The sequence below is a fragment of the Hevea brasiliensis genome, chromosome 13 (assembly GCF_030052815.1).
Source record: "Hevea brasiliensis isolate MT/VB/25A 57/8 chromosome 13, ASM3005281v1, whole genome shotgun sequence".
Classification (NCBI taxonomy): domain Eukaryota; kingdom Viridiplantae; phylum Streptophyta; class Magnoliopsida; order Malpighiales; family Euphorbiaceae; genus Hevea; species Hevea brasiliensis.
The window spans coordinates 5764016-5787967 of record NC_079505.1 but is presented as its reverse complement, the minus strand read 5'-3'; the positions used below and the strand labels follow the sequence as shown (position 1 = coordinate 5787967).

Below are 23952 nucleotides of genomic sequence, written 5' to 3'. Positions count from 1 at the left end.
TGTTTTTGTTTTTTTAATTATAGTGTCAAATTTATTTTATTCTTATTTTTATAAAGGAGGAGGGTTGCAGCAGGTGACAACCAGCGTAAAAATTTCGTCACACCCTATGATATGGATTCAAATGATATAAACGTTGGGGCGTCCTCTACTAACGACGCTCTATATCGGAGCCCGGGTGTAATGAGAAATATGCAAGGGTGTAGGGCTTTCACCGAAAGCGACGCGCCATGCCGGCGCCCGGGTGGTGTTAAGTGAGCAAGGGTTCCCACATCATGGACGGACAGATAGTAGAATAAATAGTGGAACAGAACACAAGATAGACATAGAAAATAATAGAGGATATCATAGAAGGAGACCAATTAGGAAGGAGCAGAATAGGAGGAGGATCAGGGTTGGTACTTGGAATGTTGGATCACTTACAAGAAAATTAATGGAGCTTGTGGATACCTTGGAAAGGAGAAGGGTGAATATTGTTTGCATTCAGGAGACTAAATGGGTAGGAGAGAAAAGTAAGGAAGTGGGTAATTGCGTGGTTTCTGGAAAGGAGAGAAACAAGAACTGAGTGGGCATAATCATAGACAAGACATTGAAAGGTACAAGAATATCTGTGAAAAGAGTAGGAGATAGAATTATACTAGTAAAGCTAGTACTAGAAGGAGAAACAATAAATATAGTTAGTGCTTATGCCCCACAAATAGGACTAGACAGTGAGAGTAAACAAAGGTTTTGGGAAGATATGGATGATTTAATGCAAAGCATACCGAATGAAGAGAATGTTTTCATTGGTGGAGATTTGAATGGGCATGTAGGAAGTGATAGACAAGGTTATGAGAATGTTCATGCGAGTTTTGGTTTTGGCAGTCAAAATGAGGAGGGAAAAAGCATCCTGGATTTCGCTATGGCATATGACCTAATACTAGCAAATACCTACTTTATAAAAAGAGTCACATTTAGTGACTTTTAAAAGTGGGCAACATAGAAGCCAAATCGACTTCCTCTTAACTAGGAAGACAAATAGAGCTCTATGCAAGGATTGCAAGGTCATTCCAGGAGAGGCTTTAACAAGTCAACATCGGTTGGTGGTCTTGGATGTCAAGTTTAGGAACAATTCAAGTAAGGTCAGAAGAAATAGTGTAGCTCGAACAAAGTGGTGGGAGTTTAAAGGAGTAAAGCAAGTGAAGTTCAAAAATGAGCTTCTCGAGTCTGAAGTATGGAAGCTGGATATGGAGGCCAATGATATGTGGATACAGATGCATCAAAGATTAGAGAAGTAGATCGAAAAGTACTTGGAGAGTCTAAAGGACATGGACCACCCTCAAAAGAGGGATGGTGGTGGAATGAGGAAGTACAAAAGGCAGTGAAGAGAAAAAGGGATTGGTATAAGAAATTACCTAAATGTGATAATAATGAGGCATATGAACAGTACAAGATAGCAAAGAAAGAGGCAAAAAAGGCAGTTAGTCAAGCAATAGCACAAGCCTTTGAAAAGTTATATGAGAAACTTGGAACTAAAGAAGGGGAGAAAGATATTTATAGATTAGCAAGGAGGAGAGAAAGGAAATGTCAAGATCTCAATCAAGTTAGGTGCATTAAGGATAAAGAAGGAAAAGTGTTGGTGAAAGATGAGAACATTAAAGAAAGATGGAGAAATTATTTTAATGATCTCTTTAATAATAGTCAAAATGGTAATAGCGTGAATATAGATTATAGAACAATAGAAAAGAATGTGAATTATACTAGAAGGATTAGATCTTTAGAAGTAAAGGAAGCACTTAAGAGAATGAAAGTGGGTAAAGCCTGTGGACCCGATGAAATACCAATTGTAGTGTGGAAGTATTTGGGAGATATGGGAGTGGCATGGTTAATTAAATTATTTAATAAGATTCTAAACTCAAAGAAAATGCCTGATGAATGGAGGAAGAGTATTTTAGTACCTATTTTTAAAAATAAAGGAGACATACAGAGTTGCTCAAACTATAGGGGAATTAAACTCATGAGCCATACTATGAAGTTGTGGGAGAGAGTTGTGGAGCATCAACTACGTCATGATACTTCTATCTCTCTCAATCAATTTTGTTTCATGCCCGGTCGTTCAACTATGGAAGCAATCTTTCTCATTAGAAGCTTGATGGAGAAATATAGAGATGTGAAGAAAGATCTACACATGGTTTTTATTTATTTGGAGAAGGCTTATGATAGTGTTCCAAGAGAGGTCTTATGGAATGTGTTAGAACAAAAGAGGGTATCTATTAGGTACATACAAATATTGAAAGATATGTATGAAGGAGCAACTACTATTGTGCGCACAGTGGGAGGGGACACAAGAGATTTTCCGATCTCAATTGGATTACACAAAGGATTAGCCATAAGCCCTTACCTTTTTACATTAGTTTTAGATGAACTGACGAAACATATACAAGATAGTATTCCTTGGTACATGATGTTTGCGGATGATATTGTTCTGATAGATGAGACACGAGAAGGAGTCAATAGAAAGCTATAACTTTGGAGAAGTACTCTAGAGTCAAAGGGTTTTAAGTTAAGTAGAACGAAGACAGAATACATGCATTGCAAGTTCAGTGAAGGCCAAATTGGTGATAGGGAAGGAGTTAGTTTGAATGGGTGATCTCAAAGTAATCACTTTAAATATCTAGGCTCTGTCCTTCAAGTAGATGGGGGATGTGAGGAGGATGTTAGTCATAGGATTAAAGCAGGATGGTTGAAGTGGAGACGTGCCACGGGAGTTTTATGTGATCGTAAGATTCCCAATAAATTGAAAGGAAAATTTCTGATCTGATATGTTATATGGTAGTGAGTGTTGGGCACTGAAAGAGTCGTATGCATCTAAGATAAGAGTTGTAGAGATGAGAATGTTAAGGTGGATGAGTGGCCATACTAGACTAGATAAAGTCCGTAATGAGAGTATTAGAGAAAAGGTAGGAGTGGTGCCAATTGAAGATAAGTTGAGAGAAGGGAGATTGAGGTAGTTTGGTCATGTGAAGCGTAAATATACGGAGGCTCTAGAGCACATTAGATTAGATGATAGAAAAAAAAGTATGGATAGACCTAAATTGACTTGGAGGAGAGTAGTACAACATGACCTAGAAGCATTACACATTTCTGAGGATTTAACCCAAAATCGTTCAGAGTGGAGAAAACGAATCCATATAGCTGACCCCAAATTTTTGGGATAAAGGCTTAGTTGAGTTGAGTTGAGTATAATAGATTATGGGCTAGCATGGATAATGATACAAAACAAAGGGCAAGGGAACAAATGCGAATGAGTTAAGTATATATATATATATATATATAATGGTTCTTTTTCTCTTTTATTCTTTGGCAAGTTGTTTATTATTGTACGACCGTACTGTGCTACAATTAGCATATAATAGACCAAATAAAAGGCATCGACAATTAAGGGTGTTAGAAGCTGCTCTGAACTAGAAGTAGTTTAAAGGATGATATTTAGAAACTTGCTTTAGAAGAGGAGTTGGAAGAAAGATTGGGATCTCATGAACAATTCAAAATACGAGTACAACAAATATTCTGAACAATGGAAAAAGAGATATGATAATCAAATGCCTCATGAGTAGGAGGAGGAGGCAGTTGCTCATCTGGAGGAGGAGGAGGCTCATCTGGAGGAGGTTACCTCTAGTAGTTCTAATAAGCAACAGGTTTGAAAGCTACTTTTTTTTTTTTTTAAGTTTTAATGTTAAATAAATTTAATAGATAAATTATTGCAGAATGGTGGAAGTTTTGAGCACACTCCTTCATTTTGTCTTTCCTCTCCCACTTGTTCATTTCGTCTTTCCTCTCTAAGCAATGTTATCGCTAGCGATTCACATAGCCTACAGGTTTGAAAGTGCCTATATATATGCAGGAAAACTTTATTGACAGTCGGTTGGAAAAATAGGCGCTTTCAAACCTGTAGGCCATGTGAATCGCTAGCAACAATATTGCTTGAAGAGGAAAGACGAAATGAAGGAGTGGGAGAGGAAAGACGAAATGAAGGAGTGTGCTCAAAACTTCCACCATCCTACAAGATAATTTGTGCATTAAATTTATTTACCATTAAAACTTAAAAAAAAATTAGTAGCTTTCAAACCTGTTGCTTATTGGAACTATAAGATCTATCATTCCTGGTTGAGGAGGAATGAACAAACTCCTCCAGATGAGCCTCCTCCTGATGAGCAACTTCCTCCTCCATATGAGCAACTGCCTCCTCCTGAGCAACTTCCTCGTCCTCTGGATGAGCAACTGCCTCTTCCTCCTCCTCATGATGCATTTGATTATCATATCTCTTTTCCCATTGTTCAGAATATTTGTTGCAGTCATATTTTGAATTGTTCACAAGATCCCAATCTTTCTTCCCACTCCTCTGCCAAAGCAAGTTTCTATATACCATCCTTCGAATCACTTCTGGTTTAGGAGCGGCTTCTAACACCCTCAGTTGTCAACGGCTTTTATTTGGTCTATTATATGCTACACAATGGTGCACAGTATCGTTGTACAACAATAAACAATCTGCCAAAGAATAAAAGTAAAAAAGAACAATTATTTTGATTTATAACTCACCCGCATTTGTTCCCTTGCCTTTTGTTTATTAGCATCATCCATGCTAGCCTATTATCTATTTTATGGGCAATAATTTAGTTGCATTAAAATTTATAAAAATAAGAATAAAATAAATTTGATACTATAATAAAAAAGCATATATTAATATTATGAGACTTATATTTTCTACTTGCTGATCAGTAAGAAAAGCAGAGAAATAATTTAAATCTCTGTTCCCAGAAGTGCTATGATCCTTATTCCAAAAAAGCCTTGACCACCCAATAAACAAAGGGAAGTCAAGCGGCGGCTACTCGAAATTTCTTATATTCATCACAGTGGGTAACTGTGATAACCTCTCCACAAAAACAACCTAAAAAATTAAATATTAAACATTAAATATTAAATGAAAAAAATTAAACATTAACTGTGATAACTGTAATAGAATATATTATTTGAGGAAAGAAGGGAAATTACCTCCAACAAACATGTGCACCTAGAATGAGTGTCCCTTCTATCTTTTATCTATCTCTTCATTGAAAACATTAAATGGGCCAAAACAGCTGCTTTCTATGTGTCACACCTTACTCCTCTATAAGGCATAAAATGATCCCGTAGTATACCTAATGAATTACAGAATTTCACCAACCCATTAAATACACCACAAGAGATTTTAAAATAATTTTCTTACTTTTGAAGGTGCTGAGCATTTCTAACAGGTATTAAAAACCTTTAATTGAAGTTTAAAAGTTAGTTTCGCAAATTTTGTAAAAAATTCGGTAGAGTGCCGGCTGTAATTGAGAAAAACCAAAATTTTTAACTTGTAGAAAAGCACTTCCTATATTTTACTTCATCAAAATCAACCACCATCACAACTCAAATCAATACAATTTTTCTCAACTCAACAATTCAAGTCAATTCTCAACTCAATTAATTTCAAAACTAATACTAAAGAATTTCATTTACATTCCATTAAAGAAAAATTGATTTATATTTATCGGTCTAAATTTACATCAGAAAATTCAAAAAAATATTATTACAAGTTCTATACAACTGCTCAAGACCAATTTACAACACGTACATACAGTCATATACATCAAAATAAATATGTACAAAGGGTATAATTTAATACCCGGCAGAATCTCAAAGTGTAGCATAGTAGTCCTTAGCAGCTCACTCGGCTGCTTTACTAGTCTCTTTACCTGCGACAGCAATAAAAAGCCATTGCTGAGTACAATGACTCATTGGTGCACAACATAACAAAATACTAATTTATTCATATATTAAATCACAATTATTCTAAATGTCATGCTGAAATCATTAAACAGATACAAAATATAATTTACAATTTTAGGCAAAGAATTTCTCACTTCTGAAGTCACTAAACAATTTTTTGTAAAGTCACACAGTCATGTCATACCATCAATATATTATTCATCTCGACAGCCAAAGGCTTATGAGGAATACCAATGCTTGCTAGCTCAAACAATGGGTACCCATTCAAATTTCTTCCTCTACTGGCACACATCTCAACACTTTAGCCAGAGAGGAAATACAAAACTGTTTCCTCCCACTAGTCAAGCTAGTGAGGAATTCAAACATTTGGTCATGATTCTGTAGTTTCAAAACTATCTTAACAATTTTCTAAATATTACTTTGCAATTCAAACACACACAATTTATTTTTCCAACAGTTTAGATCAAAAGCATATTGTTCTTTTCATTAATAATTTCAATACAAATAAGTCACAATTTAATATCACAATTCATTTAAAACAATTTGCAGAAAAAAAATTTACAGAAATTTCTATATTGTGCACAAACTCATGCGAGTTGCCTCTAGGCCTTGACTCGATGTTTTCTTTCCTTTTCCCGTATTCTTTTCAACTGAAACACACAATTTTTAGTGTTTCAGTATCACAACTTATAATAAATCCAATAAATAAATTCATGTCTACTTAATTCTAATATTAATATGCTTAAAATCATATTCTTAAAAATTTGCATTTCGGGTTACCATTCATGGCACTGTTCAAGTCAAAATGTTGACTTTCTCATGCTTAATAGTTATGTGAATTCCAATTGCACCCACATACCACAAATTGGGTGCTTAATTTGTTGGTTTTGGTCTCCCCTTTAATTTTTAGGTCTCCTAAGAGAATTATCAATTTTTTAGTTTTGGTCCCCCGTCTTGCACTATTCCATTAGTCTAGTTACTGTGGAAATTTAGCTAAGTTTTCCTCATCAAAATTGTTTCTTATTGTCTTATCTTTAATTCCCTTTTTGAATCACTCCATTTGGAGTTTTGTAGCTCAAGATATGATTATTTTAATAAGGCTGGTTGGATTAGTGTTACCCATAATTTCTGGGCACCTAATTGGTTCTAGCAGTTTTGGACCACTAACTTTGGGTGATAATTTCACTTGGTTATGGGCAGAATTTGGCTTTGTTTTCTTCATAAAAGTTGTAGTGCTATGTCATACCTTTCCAATGCCACAAATATCAGGTCATTTGAACCTGTCTAGCCCAAGTTATGGCCAAATGAACAGATCATTTGGTCATTTTGGTACAGTGGTAGTGCACAATATCCGGGTTTGACCTAATTGTTCACTATCTAAATGTCATTTTCTATGCATGATTTCTAAATGAAAAATGTGTTATTATGTGTCTATTTTCATTCCCAATTGGCCTCGCACCAATTGGGTTGGTAAAATTTCAGTTTTGGTCCCTCAAAGGGACCTAGGTCAAACTGCCAGATTGGGACCCCTAAGCAATCCGAATTGCTTTTCAATTCTACTAATTCCAACACATCACAAATGGTCCCAATGGACCATTTCTAACCTCAATTAAGGTCATTTGCATCAATTAGCCATTTTCTCTAATTTTTCCCCTAAACTTCAAAGTTCAAGAACCCTAATTTATTAATTTCATTCACTTAATGAAATTAAAGTGTATATCCTTAATCTACATACTTAATTACACTTCTACATCACTTAAACTTCATCAAACTGAAACAATTTTAGTCCCCCTATAAGCTGGCCGAATTCCACATGTAACCCACACACTTGACTTGTTTCATTTCTTTCATCAATTCTAAGTTTATTTCACATACATAAACATAAAGTCAAAGAGGAATTGAAGAGTTAAAACACTAAACTTGACTTTGAATTTCAATCTTCCAATTCTCTCCACGTTCTTTCAAATTTTCTTTATCAATCTTCTTTACAAGTAGAAATAGAAAGGTTTATAGGGGATTTTTGGGGAATTTAGGGTTGAATTGTGGAATTAAAAGCTTGAGACCAAACTTTCATGGAGGTTGCAAATGGAGATGGAGGAGGAGTATGGGTCTCGGCCAAAAGTGAAGAAGAAGAAGAAATGAAATTTCTTTTCATTTTTTTATGTGTAATTAAAGTTAATTTTGTGTCACGGATGGGGGGGGGGGGGGGTTATTCAATCACCATTTCATGGGGGGGGGGTGGAAACGTGTCCACATCGGAAATGGGAAATCCTTCTCGGTCATTTGATTTCCCTTGGGAGGTTTCATTTTCAAAAGCGCTCACCGCACTGGTGAGGAAGGCTCCTACATATATGGCCCAAATCTTTCTTCACATACATTTTGACTTGGTCAATTATTGGAAAAATTATAATTACATTTTGACATCATATATGATGTCATTCAAGTGAGGTAATAAATCAAATTTTCATTCTTTTTCTTTTTTGTTAATTTTTTCTTATTTCTTTAATTTAATTCTCGATTCTGAAATTTTCATTTCTTTGATTTTATTGGACAGTTAGGTCAGGAGTCACTTCTAGGGGTGAAGTGATCAATTTGCCCCTCGCCGATTTGATCCTGTTTGCAAATAATTCGATATTTCTTCCGGATCCCTGACCTAATTATTTGACCTACTTATCAGATTTTTTTTGTGAGTTTCTCTGTTCCACTAGGTTCGCAATAGTCCTTAGGATCGCGGCGTCATATTTTTTGGTTCAAAAGTAGGTTTAGGACTGACCTCGTAGTTATTTTCTGAGAAAGTCACCAATCGCTGTAACTTCCGGCTCATTTAACCTTTTATGTTTTGGTTTTCTTATTTATACTTAACTATCTGGCAATCACTAATTATTTGCATTCAGGGCTTATCTAGGTGTCTTAGATGTAGTTCTAATTCCCTTAATTGTCCAAATCGACACTGGTCACCAGAATAGTGAAATATACCAGGCTATGCATGTAGGGGTGTTACAATTCCCCCCCCCCCCCCACTTAAAATAAATTTTGTCTTGAAATTTTACATGGAATCAGTCTCTGAACAGTTGTAGGTGCTGTCTCCTCATGTCCTCTTCATGCTCCCAAGTAGCCTCCTGGCCTGAATGATGGTTCCACAGCACTTTAACAAACGGTATCTGCTTGTTCCATAGCTGCTTTACCTCATATGCTAGAATTTCTATAGGTTCTTCCCCGTATGTAAGGTTTGGATTCACCTCAATTTCTTCCACTGGTAACATATGAGATGGGTTTGATCTATACCTCCTCAACATAGACACATGGAAGACATTATGTATCTTCTCTAACTCTGGAGGTAGTGCCAAATGATATGCCAAAGGACCCATTCTTTCCAGAACCTCATATGGTCCGACAAAACAAGGACTTAGTTTCCCCTTTCTGCCAAATCTCATAATTTTCTTCCAAAAGGAAACCTTGAGGAATACTTTCTCACCCACTACATACTCAATGTCTCGCCTCTTCATATCAATATAGGACTTCTGACGATCTGATGCAGCCTTGAGTCGATCTCTGATCAATATGATTTTCTCCTCTGTTTGCTGAATAATTTCTAGCCCAATCATCTTTCTTTCACCTACTTCATCCCAGCACAGGGGAGTTCTGTACTTTCTACCATACAAAGCTTCATACGGAGGCATCCCAATGCTTGATTGATAGCTATTGTTATAAGCAAACTCAATCAGAGGCAAGTGTGTGTCCCAACTACCCTAGCATATCCTTCAATATCTGTATTGCCATCTCAGACTGGCCATCTGTCTGTGGGTGGAATGCCATGCTAAAGTTTAATCTAGTTCCTAGGGCTCTCTAAAGACTACCCTTAAATCTAGAAGTGAACCTAGGATCTCTGTCAGATACAATTGATACTGGCACCCCATGTAGCCTTACAATCCCATCTATATACAATTTGGCCAATTTCTCTAAGCTATAGTCCATCCAGACTGGCAGAAAATGAGTAAACTTGGTTAATTTGTCCACTATGACCCATACTGCATCATGGCTTTTCTGTGTCCTTGGAAGTCCCGTCACAAAATCCATAGTTATCCGTTCCCATTTCCACTCAGGTACTGGTAGTGGATGTAGTAAATCAGCTGGTACTTGATGTTCTGCCTTCACTTGCTGACAAGTTAGGCATTTGGAGATAAAATCAGCTACATCCCTTTTCATACCCATTCACCAGTAATGCTCCTTTAGCCCTCTGTACATTTTAGTGCCACCATGGTGCATAGCAAAAGGAGACTCATGTGCTTCCCTCATAATGATATATCTCAAGTCAACATCATTAGGAATGCATATTCTGCCCTAATGTAACAGTAGGCCATCATCTCTCACAGAAAATTCAAATTTCTTGCCCTGCTGAACTTCTTTCAGCAGCTTTAGATATTTTTCATTATTCTAAGCAGCCATTCTGATCTGATCAATCAACACTGGCTGTATATGCCATGCAACTACTGTCTGTCTCTCATCATCTACTTCTAAGTTGGCTTGTAGTGCTTTCAATTCATGCACTATGGACAAAGGAGAAACTCTTAGACTTGCCATAGTCTTGCGACTTAAGGCGTCAGCTACCACATTAGCTTTCCCCGGCTGATAGTCTATCAAATAATCATAGTCTTTAATCAGTTATAACCATCTCTTTTGTCTCAAGTTCAACTCCTTCTGAGTACCCAAATACTTCAAACTCTTATGATCTGTGTAGATGTAGCACTTTTTTCCATATAAGTAGCGTCTCCAGATCCTAAGAGCGAATGCAATAGCTGCTAGCTTCAAGTCATGTGTCAGATAGTTCCTCTCGTGCAGTTTCAGCTGGCGTGATGCATATGCAATGACATTTCGATCTTGCATCAGTACACAGCCTAACCCATTGTGAGAAGCATCACTATAAATTGTGTATTCTTTACCCGGAATAGGTAAAGTCAGGACTGGAGCTTCAATCAAACATCTCTTCAGTTCATCAAAGCTCTGCTGGCATTTGTCTGTCCACTGAAATTTCACATCTTTCCGAAGCAGCTTGGTCAGTGGAGAAGCTAACATAGAGAACCCCTTCACGAATCAGCTAAACCTAAAAAACTATGAATTTCTGTGACATTCCTAAGTGGCTTCCAATTAAGGATAGCTTCAATCTTGCTAGAATCTACCTTAATGCCTTCTGCCGATACTATGTGCCCCAAGAAAGATATTTCCTTCAGCCAAAATTCACACTTTGATAATTTGGGGTATAGCTATTTCTCCCTCAAAGTCTTTAGTACAATCCGCAGATGTCTATCATATTCTTCTACACTCTTCGAATAGACCAATATATCGTCAATAAATACCACCACAAACTGATCGAGATGTGATCTGAAGATAGTGTTCATCATATCCATAAATGCAGCTGGAGCATTAGTTAACTCGAATGGCATGACCAGGATCTCATAATGGCCATATTGAGTTCTAAAGGCAGTTTTAGGGATACTCTGCTCTTGCACCTTCAGCTAATAATAACCCAATCTCAGGTCAATTTTGGAGAATACAACTGTACCCCTTAACTGATCAAACAGGTCATCAATGCGGGGCAATAGATATCTATTCTTTATTGTCACCTTATTCAACTGCTGGTAATCAATACAGAAGCGGAGGGTGCCATCTTTCTTCTTAACAAACAACACTGGCGCTCCCCAAGGTGACACACTAGGGCGAATAAAGCCCTTATCAAACAACTCTTGCAACTGTACCTTCAACTCTTTCAATTCTACTGGTGCCATTCTGTATGGTGTTATGGAGATTGGGTCCACACCAGGCATTACATCAATCTCAAACTACACCTCTCTTTCCGGAGGTAATCCTGGCAACTCATCAGGGAACATATCCGGAAAGTCGCATACTGTAGGAATGTCCCTCAATGCTGGACTCCCCACTTGGGTGTCTGTCACATGTGCCAAATGTGCTTCACACCCTTTTTTCATCATTTTTCTGGCTAGTGCAGCTGAAATGATGTTTGATGGCAATAACTACCTCTCCCCATGTATTACCACATCACCGTATAGAGGGAGACCAAAAGTGACTGTCTTCAGTCTACAGTCAATCATAGCGTGATATCTGGCTAACCAATCCATGCCCAAGATGATATCATAATCTCTGAAGGGCATTTCAATCAAATTTGACAGACAAACATATCCTTGGGTAACCAAAGGATAATCTCTATGCATTCTGTTGACCCTAACCTCTTGTCCTAACGGAATAGTTACTAGCACTTCAAAACCCATTTTAACACACGGAATAACAAGGAAACTAACGATGCTAGCACTGACATACGAATGAGTAGAGACCGGATCAAATAGTACAAATACATCTTGATCAGAGATAGAGAATGTACCAGCCACAATGTCAGAAGTCTCAGCTTCTTCTCGCTGTCTCATCGTGTAGACTCTGGCCGGAGCACTACCTTGTTCTGACTGGTTTACTGTACCCTGACTGCCTGAAGTGCTGCCCCGACCTCTGCCTCTACCTCTGCTAACTGGTTGTGAACCTCTGGTAGCAGAACTCTGAATAGACCCTTCTGCAGTAGTAGGAGGTGGCCCAAATCTATGGGCACTAGTATAATCTTTAGCTAGATGCCCCATACCCCCGCAGTTAAAATAGGCTCCTGTAGCCCAGTAACATATCCCACCATGGGTCTTACCACATGTCTCATAAGGGCAGGGAGGGTGAGAACTCCTAGTCGTCTGCTGACCAGACCAAGGGGGTCTCTGCCTAGAAAATCTACCCCTACCAGACCTTCCACCTCTGCTTGATCCCCCAAATTTCTTTCTTTTTCCAGTATTGCCACTGGAACTTTGATCCGCTGACTTTCCACTTTTCTCTTTTTCTGATTTCTCTGTCTTCTCTGTTTTCTCTTTCACTGGTGTCGCTTCTGACTCAATTCTTTCTGACTCAATTCTTTCTAACTCAAGTGCTTGAGAAATAAGTTCAGAGAAGTTATTATGTCTTAATCCAACCACTTGCATCCTCAGACTGGGCTTCAAACTAGTTTCAAACCTCTTACATCTTTCTCTGCTAGTAGAAAGTAAACTCTCCGCATAGTGGCTCTGGCAGGAGAACCCCCTTTCATATTCTGCCACTGATCTGCTTCCTTGTTTCAGGCTTAAAAATTCCTGCAACTTCTGGTCCACATAAGCATCTGGGACATATTTTTGTCTGAACTCTCTTAGGAAGTCGTCCCAAGTCAGCACTGGAGGTTCCATCAAACTATGAGGGATGGTTTTCCACCAATCATATGAATCCCCCTGCAGTAATGACACTGAAAACTCGAATTTCAATTTATCCGTGCAGTGCAGTTTCTTGAACACTCTATCCATTCTCTCCAACCATTGCTCTGCCTCTAAAGGGTCTACTGTACCCTTAAACTCTGTAGCCCCATACTTCAGTAGTTTATCATACTGTCTGGTTGGAGCCTGAGGTTGCACCACCAGTGTCTGAAGTGGAGCTTAAGCAGGCATGCTTCTAGCCATCTGTTGGAATATCGCAGCCATCTGCTGAGCAAATTTTACAGGAAACTGCGGTATTTGTGGGGCTGGTGCCACTGAACCACTAACATTTTGAAGGGTTGGGGCTTCCCCTTGTGCCTTAGCCTCTACAAATTGCTCAACTGAGTGGTCCCCTTCTTTCATTTCAATTCAAGGGTATTATACCTCCTGAACAAATAACATAAGGAGATTTCCCTCTACTAGTTCTTGTTTATAATGTAATGCACTTAATGTATCGAATAAGGACATTGAGCAGTTGTACTTATCAAAGAAAATATACAAATTCACAAGTCAAAACATACTTTAAAAATTTGCTCTGATATCACTAAAACATGTCACACCTTACCCCTCTGTAAGGCATAATATGATCCCGTAGTATACCTAATAAATTACTGAACTTCACCTACCGATAACCCATTAAATATACTACAAGGGATTTTAAAATAATTTTCTTACTTTTTGAAGGTGGTGAGCATTTCTAGCAGGTATTAAAAACGTTTAATTGAAGTTTAAAAGTTAGGTGAAATTTTTTACCATTTTTATTTTTCCGCAAATTTTGTAAAAATTTCTGCAGAGTGCCGGCTGTAATTGAGAAAAACCAAAATTTTTGACTTGTAGAAAAGCACTTCTTATATTTCACTTCATCAAAATCAACCACCATCACAACTCAAATCAACACAATTTTTCTCAACTCCACAATTCAAGTCAATTCTCAACTCAATTATTTTCAAAACTAATACTAAAGAATTTCATTCACATTCTATTAAAGAAAAATTGATTTATATTTATCAGTCTAAATTTATATAAAATAAATCCAAAATAATATTATTACAAATTCTGTACAACTGCTCAAAACCAATTTACAACATGTACATACAGTCATATACATCAAAATAAATATGTACAAAGGGTATAATTTAATACCCGGCAGAATCTCAAAGTGTAGTGCAGTAGTCCTTAACAGATCACTCGACTGCTTTACTAGTCTCTCTACCTGCGACAGCAATAAAAAGCTATCGCTGAGTACAATGACTCAGTGGTGCACAACATAACAAAATACTAATTTATTCATATATTAAATCACAATTATTCTAAATGTCATGTTGAAATCATTAGACAGATACAAAATATAATTTACAATTTTAGGCAAAGAATTTCTCACTTCTGAAGTCACTAAACAATTTTTTGTAAATTCACAGAGTCATGTCATACCATCAATATATTATTCATCTCGATAGCCAAAGGCTTATGAGGAATACCAAGGCTAGCTAGCTCAAACTATGGGTACCCATTCAAATTTCTTCCTCTACTGGCACACACCTCAACACTTCAGCCAGAGAGAAAATACAAAACTATTTCCTCCCACTAGTTAAGCTAGTGAGGAATTTAAAATTTGGTTATGATACTGTGGTTTCAAAACTATCTTAACAATTTTCTAAACAATACTTTGCAATTCAAACACACATAATTTATTTTTCCAACAGTTTAGATCAAAAGCATATTGTTCCTTTCGATAATAATTTCAATACAAATAAGTCACAATGTAATATCACAATTCATTCAAAATAATTTGCAGAAGAAAATTTATAAAAATTTCTATGTTGTGCACATACCTCGTGCGAGTCGCCTCTAGGCCTTGACTCGATGTTTCCTTTCCTTTCCTTTCCCCGTATTCTTCTCAACTAAAACACACAATTTACAGTATTTCAGTATCACAACTTATAATAAATCCAATAAATAAATTCATGTCTACTTAATTCTAATCTTAATATGCTTAAAATCATGTACTTAAGAATTTGCATTTCGGGGTTACTATTGATGGCACTATTCAGGTTAAAATGTTGACTTTCTCATGCTTAATAGGTATGTGAATTCCAATTGCACCCACATACCACATTTTGAGTGCCTAATTTGTTGGTTTTGGTCATCCCTTCAATTTTTAGGTCTCCTAAGAGAATTCTCAATTTTTCAATTTTGGTTTCCCATTTTGCATTGTTCCATTAGTCTAGTTACTGTGGAAATTTGGCTAAGTTTTCCTCATCAAAGTTATTCCTTATTGTCTTATATTTAATTCCCTTTTTGAATCACTCCATTTAGAGTTTTGTAGCCCAAGATATGGTCATTTTAATAAGGCTGGCCGGATTGGTGTTACCCAAATTTTCTGGGCACCTAATTGGTTCTAGCAGTTTTGGACCGCTAATTTGGGTGACAATTTCACTTAGTTATGGACATAATTTGGCTTTGTTTTCTTCATAAAAGTTGTAGTGCTATGTCATACCTTTCCAATGCCACAAACATCAGGTCATTTGGACATGTCTAGCCCAAGTTATGGCCAAATGAATAAATACTGTTCTTTTGGTCATTTTGGTATAGTGACAGTGCACAATATCCGGGTTTGACCTAATTGTTCACTATCTAAATATCATTTTCTGGGCATGATTTCTAAATAAAAAGTGTGTCATTATGTGTCTATTTTCATTCCCAATTGGTCTCACACCAATTGGGTTGGTAAAAGTTCATTTTTGTCCCTCAAAGGGACCTAGGTCAAATTGCCAGATTGGGACCCCTAAGCAATCCGAATTGCTTTTCAATTTCACCAATTCCAACACATCACAAATAGTCCCAATTGACAATTTCTAACCTCAATTAAGGTCATTTGCATCAATTGACCATTTTCTCCAATTTTTCCCCCAAACTTCAAAGTTCAAGAACCCTAATTTATTAATTTCATTCACTTAATGAAATCAAAGTGTATATCCTTAATCTACATACTTAATTACACTTCTGCGTCACTTAAACTTCATCAAACTCAAACAATTTCAGTTCTCCTATAAGCTGGCCGAATTCCACATGTAACCCACACACTTGACTTGTTTCATTTCTTTCATCAATTCTAAGTTTATTTCACATACATAAACATAAAGTTAAAGAGAAATTGAAGAGTTAGAACACTAACCTTGACTTTGAATTTCAATCTTCCAATTCTCTCCACTTTCTTTTAAATTTTCTTTATCAATATTCTTTACAAGTAGAAATAGCAAGGTTTATAGGAGATTTTTGGGGAATTTAGGGTTGACTTATGGAATTAAAATCTTGAGACCAAGCTTTCATGGAGGTTGCAAATGGAGGTGGAGGAGGAGTATGAGTCTCTGCCAAAAGTGAAGAATAAGAAGAAATGAAATTTCTTTTCATTTTTTTTATGTTTTTATGTGTAATTAAAGTTAATTTTGACTTGATCAATTATTGAGGAAATTATAATTACATTTTGACATCATATATGATGTCATTCAAGTGAGGTAATAAATCAAATTTTCATTCTTTTTCTTTTTTCTTAATTTTTTCTTGTTTCTTTACTTTAATTTTTGATTTTGAAACTCCGATTTTATTAGACAGTTAGGTCAAGAGTCACCTCTAGGGGTGTATTGACCAATTTGCCCATCGCTGGTCTGATCCAGTTTGCAATAATTCGATATTTCTTCTGGATCCCTGACCTAATTATTTTACCTTCTTATCAGCTCTTTTATGTGAGTTTTTCTTTTCCACTAGGTTCGCAATAGTCCTTAGGACCGCGGTGTCACATTTTCCGGTTCAAAAGTAGGGTTAGGACTGACATCGCAGTCATTTCCCAGGAAGGTTACTCATCGCTGTGACTCCTGGCTCATTTAACCTTTTATGTTCTGTTTTTCTTATTTATATTTAACTATATGGAAATCATTAATTATTTGCATTCAGGGCTTATCTAGGTGTCTTAGATGAGGTTCTAATCCTTTTAATTGTCCGGACCGACACCAGTCACCGGAACAATGAAATATACCACGCTATGCATGTAGGGGTGTTACACCATGGATACGTACCGATTTTGTCCACATCTTTCAAAAATTGAATATACATAATCGGTACTTCTTTTGGCTCAAGCAACAAGAAAGTGCCTAGCATAGAAAGGATGTATGCGATGGTTCTTTTTCTTACATCTTCATTACCCATATATCTCATTAAAAGGGATGTGGCAACCACACTATTAGATATCTCACATATCCGAATCCCTATAACGGTCTCTTCTTCATCTTTTATTTTTTGAATAATAGCTTCCCCATCAATTGGAATGCCCAATACAAAAGTACGCATCTTCCAATGTGATGTGCACTGTAGTAATTTCATTTGGAACAAAGCCATCTTCTTCTTCATTGAACTTCAAGAGCAATGCTTCTACTAGTGACTTGTTCAATCTACAAGTGCTAGTTAATTAGGCTATCTTCTCAAAACCCGTTCCCCGCAAAGCTTGTAGGATTTTATCATCTGGCATTCACAATTCTGTATTTTTGAAATGCATTGTTGGTCTAATCTTTGGTTTAAGTGGCCTTTCTAGAGAAAATTGGAAAAAATGAGTTAAAATCTATATTGCATTCGATATACTGTTATTTTGGGGCAAAAAAAAAAAAACTAGACAAATTACCTTGCTCCATATTTTGATGACTGGAAGTGGAGAATGGCAATGAAGGCAATAGGGCTTAGCAATGAACAAACCAAAAATATCACAATTCCTAGAAAATCAAATGTGTTTAGAAATGTTTAGCAAAATGACATCCAAAAATTTGTTCTCTTCTTTCATTTACCACAAAATTAAAGCCATAACAAATTAACTATAACTAGAACTATAAAACATAATTTTCCGTGGAAGATTTGTACAATGGAAAGTCGTTGTTATTTTGTAAAACTTCTCAATTTGAATGGTAATTTTTCTCTCTCCCTTTTCTCATGCTAAAAATGCAAAAAGATGAAAAGAATTTTAAACATACAGACGAAAAAAACATACTGTTGTTTTTTTTTCCTTCACTCGTTGTTTTAAACATAGAGACGAGAAACAATTCTAGAATAAAAGTGAATTTTATAAGATATGAAATTTAAACTTGATTTATCATAAACTCAAAATATATACATATGAAATTCATATATTTATTACCTGGCTCCCTCTTCATTTTTCTGTGTCTTTATAATGTTTCTTCATATGCAATGATACATGCAAAAACATTAACACCCATGCTATCATCTTCTGCTTGACTTCCAGGTATGGAAAGCAAGCTGTTGCTGATGAGTTGAATGTGCTTTTATGGGGATTCTTGTGCAACAAGATTTGGTCCTGAGGTACTGTCATCTTGCTTAAATTATGTAGATTTGAAATAAAGAATCATCTAAAATGTAGCAAAGGTTTCATTGCTATCTTCTATTGTCATGGATAACCTCAAAGCTAAAATTATAAGTTAGCTTAGAAGGAAAATCTAGTTTGAGTTGTACTTGTCAAGAACCCTAAAGTTGTATGCATGTTTGCAGGTCAAAATGAGAATTTTGATGGGAACATATGCCCTTTTAGCTAGTTATTATAATGCACACTATAAGTGTGCTCAACGGGAAAATCAGTGGTTTTATAAATTTAACATGTATCTAATAAAAAGTGGATGTATGATGCACCAGTCCATACCTTAAAGAGGATGAATATGGTAACCAGGAGTCTTGATGTTTTCAATGGTTTAACACCATATTTTTGTAGAGTTTTTGAATTTCTTGACTTTTGAATTCCTATTGACTATTGACAAATTTGGGCAAGTGACTTGGAATACATTTGGCTCCTTCTATGATTCGAACATCTAACTTTGTAAAACAAAATATTTAGTAATTTAATATAGGATTCTTATTCTTTCTGAAAATCAATAAAAATTTTAAGAGAATTTTAAGATCTTCAAGAAGAAATTTATGATTGTAATAGTGTTTTAGGTGAGGACTTTAATCCAGAAAAGCTTCAAGGCTGCATTAGAGGCAAATGACATCCTAATTTCTCCTGCTACTCCTTCGGCTACTTATAAGATTGGTATGTTTGGGATGCTTGTTTTAACTTTGTGCACCTTGAATCTTGATACTCTTTGTTTATAAATAAATATCCAACTATTTTAATGTTTACAGGTGAAAAGAAAAATGACCCATTGGCAATGTATGCAGGTGACATTATGACTGTAAGTTATTTTGTGCTTTTTTATCTTCTTTCTACCTAATTTCACCCCATCCCTCCAATATTGTTTTACCTCTGTGGATGGTTTGGATTTTACCTCTATGGATGATTTGATTTAATGTTTCATATGTATATATCTCATATGTAAATCTATTCTAAGAAAAAAAAATCTCTAATACATAAAATTCATGTATGTGTTTGTTATGATGATCTCTCCTGCCATTCTCTCACTACTTTCAAACTAATTAATTATCAGCTGACTGACTGTTGTTAAAAGATCTAAGAATTTGCACCACCTAATATGCTTAGTAAGAATATATAGGGGATTAAGCAATAATAATACCACTGATCATGAAGACAAGAAGTAATGCAATTACATCGAAAAAGAGACACAATTTCCTATTAGTTTCCAAGAAATTCCACATAAAGCAGGATAATTAACTTTTATTTTGGATATGTGACATTTGTTGACGAGAAATTCTTAGGTACACCCATCTACCACATTATTCACAAATTAATAAAATTATAATTTTAAACATACAGAAAAACGATTGCACAAAAGAATCCAAATGAGAAGAAAGATAGAGAGCCAGCAATTCCACAGCAAAATAAAATAAAAAAAAATTATCATCAATATTCAATGTATTCATTGAATATATTCAACAAATTAACATCAAATTTCAATAATTTTCAACCAAAAGAGAATCCAAAAATCAAACCTTACAACTCACTAAACTGAAACCACAAGCTCAAGAATTACCAAGAATTGAAGAATTGAAGAGTCCCACACAAACTACCAAGAAGGCCATCTCTTTTTTTTTTTTTTATCACTGTCGAGATTCAGAATCTGCTGATGCATGCAATCGGTTGTCAATGGGAGTGCCGAGAGAGGGATGGTTCGATGGTTTTGATCACTGTCGAGAATCAGTATGAGCGAGATTGATTGCTGGACAAGCTGAAGACAAATTTGGTAGTTGATGTGTGCGTGGATTTAGAACTGAGAGTGAGGACCGACAAGCGCTAATGGACGAAAGAGTTTTACAGCATTAGAGAAAACAAGAGACAAAATTGAAAAATGAGAGAAAACAGAGCACAAAAAACAAACGAGGGAGGGAGAAGTAAGGTAACTGACAACGACAAAGTGCAAAGGTAACTGAAAATTTCAAATTTTAAAAAATTATAAATGATATCCTTAAATATTTTATATAATTAATATTTTATAAATATTAAAAATATAATTAGTTATTTATAAAAAATTTTTATCTATTGGTCATAATATTTAAAATTAAAATTTTTTTATATAAAATTTAAAATCACTGTTAGTATATATATAAAAGTCATGTTAAAAATTTATTTTTTGATTATTAAAATTAATTAATTAGATTTATTTATTTATATTAATAAGTTTTACATTTAATTAATTTTTAATTATTTTATATATATTTAATTAATTATTAATGGCCCATTAATTGACCCCATTGCAATAAGTTACCTGTTCTCCAAGTCTTCAACATATGTATTTATTGTTAATTTATTATTATTATTATTAAAAAGTATATAATAATAAAATATTTGATATTAAATAGAGCGAAATGGAGAAATAAAATCTATATAGTCGATTTCAACTAGTTTAGGACTAAGGCCTAGTTGTTGTATTAAAAAGGATATAAATTTTTCATATTGTGAGGATTAAGTTACCATTAATATTCCACATTTATTAAGAAGTTTCACTACTCAATTGTTTACCATTAATATTCCACATTTATTGAGCAATTTTACTACTCAATTGTTTACCATTAATATTGAGCAGTTTTACTACTCAATTGTTTACCATTAATATTCCACATTTATTAAGCAGTTTTACTACTCAATTGTTTTTCAAAAGGACTAAAAGATAAGGGATAGCTAAGTTTTAATTTAATAATATTAAAATTTTTTAAATTATTTTATAAAAATTGGGAACATATAGAAGCAGAAAATTAAAGGGCACTCATAGATGCATATTTTGAATTGAACGGAACTAACACAAATAAAGGTGAGAAAAAGAGTCTTGTGATAGATGATGCGGCAGAAAGAGCTTCAAAGAAACTGTGTTTTGAAGAGCAAGAAGATCAGGCTTCTTCTACTCATTGTTACAGGTGTTAGCTTTAGTCTCATATGGCTTAGACATGCACGTCGCACGCGCTTGCTAATAGAGTTTTGAGAAAATATAAAGACGTTGCTAATCGATTTCTAAGAGTTGCATAGAATGGCATTGAATTCACTGTAAAAGGCTGTTTATTTGAGTTGTAATACACCATTGTTGCTGGTGCTGGGTATTCCCAAGCTAGCGTGGGCATAGAATTTTGAAATTTTGAGATTTCCTTCACCATGTCTCTTTTTCTACATGTGATGCATGGATTAGGCTTTCCATCAAAATCGAACATCAAAGAGTCAGGTCACTCTAATTTATATTGGATTTAATCTCCAATTTCCCTGAATACCATATGCAATTTGCTTTGTAGATAATAGTGAAGCACAATGTGGCCTTAGGCTATTGGGTACTTTTTGTTTAGGTTGTTTGTTGTTGATGATCCAATTTGTACGTAAATTGGCTTTGCAGAGGGAAGTTGTTCCTAATTAGGGGTGTGCAAATGGTCGGTTCGGTTCCGAACTGATAAAACCGAAAATCAAAAATAAAAAATTTTAAAAACCAAACCGAACCGATTGATAAGAGAAAATCAAACCGAATCGAACCGATAAATATCGGTTCGGTTCAGTTTTAAACCAATCAAATCGAAATTTATAAAATTTTATATTTTTAACATTAAATCTAAATAATAAAAACATAAAAACAAAAAAAATTAGAAATCAAAACTTAAAAATCTTAAGGTTCGGTTCGGTTTGATTTGATTCGGTTCGATTCAATTTGGTTCGATTTTTTTATTTCCTATATATATTAATAATTTCAGTTCGATTCAATTTTTTTGATTTTTTTATGAAAATAACCGAACCGAACCGATTAATCCGAAATTATCAAAATTATAAATCGAACCAAACTAATTAAATTTTAAAACCGAACCGATTGAACAAAATTAATCGGTTCGGTTCGATTTTTCAATTTAAACCGAAAACTGCTCTCCCCTATTCCTAATTGTGCTCATCTAAGCTTTACTACAAAAAATTACATCTTTTGTGACAAAATTTTTATTACACATAAGACAATAAAAATTTTGTCGCTAAATATTATAATTTTGTGACAAAATTCCCATGTAATCATTAAATCATTTGTTTTTGCAACAACAAAATCTTTTGTCACCATAATACTAGAAATTCGTCACCAAAAGAAATATATAGTGACAATAGAAAAAATTTCGTCACACTTACATTCGGAGGCAAAAGCTCCCACCAAAATTTTGGAGGGAAATTTTTTAGTGACGATTTAATAATAATATATGAAATTTCAAACAACTGAGCATGATTTAATAATAATATATGAAAAATAAGTTTTTGGTGACACTAATTTTTTTAGCACGTGTGCTATACTCGTTTTAGATATTATTTAAACTTTTTTATATGCAATTTAAAAAAAAAACTTCCATACTAATTAATTAATAAACTTTAAAAGAATTGACGTTTTTTTTCACTTAATATAATATTAATTTCAAGTATTTAAATTTAAATACTAATTTTATTGCTAGTTTCATTAATTTTATAAAGAACAATATTCATTAATTTAAAATTTATTATTTTTTAATTAAAATATATTTTTATGGGAATTTATATGTCATAAACAATCTAATTATTAATATTAATTTATTAATTTATTAATAACACCTTTTCTAGCTTAGCAACCATTGAGTAGGAAATGCCAAAGAAAGAAGATTATGATGGAAATATATACTTAGGTCTATATGGTTAGATTTTTAAAAACTCTCCGTGAACAACTTTTTTTTTCTTTAGAATTTTTAAAGCTTTCTTGTACATAAATTAATTAATTTAATTTAAATTGGATTATAAAAATTTTAATAGATATATATTTTTATTAAAATAAAATTTGAATTTAAATAGGTAGTCAATCTAACCAATTAAATTAAAAATTTTTAAATAATAATAAATTTATACATTATTTTTTAGCCAATCAAAATGGAGGATGATTTGTAATTATTAAAATTAATCATTAATATTTTTGAAAATCCTTTCATATATATATATATATATATATATATATATATATATATATATATATATATATATATATCAGGTTTTCTTGTTCAGAAAACTCTATCATGCTTGGGAGACCTTCCTGACATTGAAACTGAAGATAATATTGCTGAACCAAAAGATCCCTCAAAGGATTTTAGTTATGTGGTCGAAGGTACTCAATTTTGGCATTCTCATCCAATTAATTGAGGGATTGTGATTGAGCTCGTGCTTTCGTCGAAGCACTTTCTTCTTCAGAACCTTTCACAAGCCATACATGGCTCAGCCTACGCCTTTCGTGCTTTCGTGATTGGTGACACTAGTTTTTTTTAGCACGTGTGCTATTCTCGTTGTACATACTCATTATTTAAAATTTTTTTATATGCAATTAAAAAAAAAAAAAACTTCGACACTAATTAATTAATAAACTTTAAAAAG

At 34.5% G+C, this 23952-nt stretch overlaps 1 long non-coding RNA gene across 2 annotated transcripts; it reads right to left on the bottom strand.

Annotated features, from left to right (window-relative positions):
- Positions 1-14174: 14174 nt before the first annotated feature.
- LOC110650538 (uncharacterized) lies at positions 14175-20454 on the bottom strand. 2 transcript variants are annotated; one of them, XR_009142425.1, is made up of 4 exons: positions 20093-20454; positions 17785-17872; positions 14945-15013; positions 14175-14325 (listed from the first exon to the last, which is right to left on the bottom strand). It is a non-coding gene; the product is annotated as an uncharacterized LOC110650538 (long non-coding RNA). The 2 variants fall into 2 exon arrangements; XR_009142424.1 differs by lacking the exon at positions 17785-17872.
- Positions 20455-23952: the final 3498 nt, after the last annotated feature.